This window comes from Lycium ferocissimum, chromosome 6, assembly GCF_029784015.1.
Source record: "Lycium ferocissimum isolate CSIRO_LF1 chromosome 6, AGI_CSIRO_Lferr_CH_V1, whole genome shotgun sequence".
In the NCBI taxonomy this organism is placed as follows: Eukaryota; Viridiplantae; Streptophyta; class Magnoliopsida; order Solanales; family Solanaceae; genus Lycium; species Lycium ferocissimum.
Window position 1 is genome coordinate 45,490,124 of NC_081347.1, and position 2,554 is coordinate 45,492,677.

The following is a 2,554-nucleotide window of genomic DNA, read 5'->3' on the forward strand; positions in this document are numbered from 1 at the left end:
TATATAACTTGCTTGTAAACATAATTCGTAGATATAATATTACATGAATATGGATACATAGTATGACTTGTATGAAGATATGGAGACATGTAGGATTTTCATGAAAATAAGCTTAATAGTTCATATCTTGGGTGTAAGGAACCATGGAATGCAAAATATGGTTTTTCATGGATTACGGGTAGATTTTCAATAACCAAAATGGAATATCAAGAACACAACACGAATTATTAATACAAACATGGCATATCATGGTATGTGTACTTAGGGTTATCATGAACGTGTCTAGAGCCCTAGTCTTTGATGACTTTCGTGTAATCATGAAAGAATGTGGCGTGGGGAAGAACAATGATGTTCCCACACCTAGATAGCAACCCTACAAGAATATAATTTAACCTAAAACATGGAATTCATGGAGGACTCATGGGATAATATAAATATAGTCCAAACATTAGTGGTTTACATACTGGAAACTCATGGATTGAATTATGAGTACTCTATGGATTTAGTAAGGAGTTTATGATGCCCATAATAGCGTACATGATCAGAGTTCAACAATTTTATTATCAAAACGATGAAGACATGAGGTTAATTTTCTTGAAACTAGAGCACAATTCATGGAGTAATTGTTACACCTTGAAAATTTCCCATTAACATACAGTGAATAGACTAACGAAGGGCATGACGTATACGATGTTTTGATAAGTAAGAAATAACATTTGATGATCCTAATCGAGGTTTCAAAGAAATTTAAGGTAAGGGAAGGAAGTTGTTAATGAAAGCAAGGGATGTGTTGTGTGTCGGGTAAGATTTACGAGTGTCAAGTTAATGATGGCTTAATGATGTGGAGATCAAACGAGTCAACGAGAATGATTTCGGAAGAACTGGGAATTATACGGCCCAACATACTGAACGTATAAATTATATTGGCCGTATGTCTGGCCGTATAATCAGCCCAGAATGGCACATCTCACTGGACCATATCTACGGCCAGACATACGGTCAGTATAATTTATACGGACCGTATGTTGGTCCGTAGAATATGGTCGGGCCAGATTTTAAAACGATATAAGGACCTCTCTCTCATTTATTTCATTTCATTTCTCTTCTCCACAACCCAAGAATTCTCTAGAACTCTCTCCACTATTCATCCACAAGAACCCAAGATAAATTGATTATCAACTTCATCAAACCAACAAAACCAAGTGTATGAAACACATCAAAGTTCATGCAAGCCAAGAAATTCCAAGAGAAGTGAGCTAGGGTTTTGGTGCAAGAAGAGTATTTCCACTCAAGGCTTGTTCCTACACTATCTAAGGTAAGTTTTATGGTATTTTCATGATGTTTGAGGTATTGAAAAGTTGAAACACTTGGATTGTAGAAGGAAATAGGAAATGGGTCATGAATGCAAGAATAGTGTCATTTTGAATAGAAGCTTGGATTGAGTTGTGGATATTGATATGTTATGATTGTAAATATGTTATAAATGAAATTTAGAACATGGGATAAGTATTATATGTGAGAGAACGTTAAAGTGAATTATGACCATGATTATGGAGGAATTGAAGTGAAATTGTGAAATGTGGATAATGTAAATGAATGACGATTGTTGATTATGATATTGTGAACATTGTTATAGATGTTTGGGAATTGATATGGAATATGGGGAGAGATGTATAAACAAAGGAAATGCTGTCCAATTTTCTCTAGCTTTAGTAAGCCCGTTCTTATAATCGTTTAGCTAATGCTAATATGAATTCTCTTGAAGGTATAAACGTGGGCATTGAAGGAGAACAAGCAAGCGATAGAATAGTTAAATTAAAAAGGTATGTGAGGCTAGTCCTTTCTTTCTAAAGCATGAATCCTATAGCATGATTTTTCCTCCTTCTTCATGAATCTCCTATCTTCAGGAAAACTAAGAGTCTATGTTTATGAATAGCCATATGAGATAAGAGATACATTATGAGTACGATAATAATGATGTTATTTATTATATACACTCACCTTATATGCTAATTCCTTCAAGATGAGGCAGAATGATTACGAATGCTCCATAATGGAATCGGGGGCTCACGAACTTATGTCACCCCGATAGAGTATAATGGCCTTTGAGTTTCTATGCATGCATTATGATGAGTATATGATGATGATGTTACATCGCGCCTATATGGCCGGGCAGACACCGCTAAGGCGGGCAGCGTATACACCATGTCTAGATGGCATGGGCAGACACCAGTAGTAGGCGGCATGAGATGGTACCCCGAATGCGGGAGGCTTGGACGCGGGCTAATGATTATCACACCGTACCTATATGATCGGGCAGCTTATACATATATGCATACATGATATGATGATGATTATGAAGTAAGCCAGCATGCATTATTTCTTTTATAAGTGACAGTCAGTTACAGATTGCTCCTCATTTGATGCTTTCTTATTTCATTGATGTATTATTATTGGTTATGACTTACATACTCATTACAATGTTCGTACTGACGTCCGTTTTCTTTGGATACTGTGTTCATGCCCACAGGGAGGTGATCCAAACTCGTAGGAG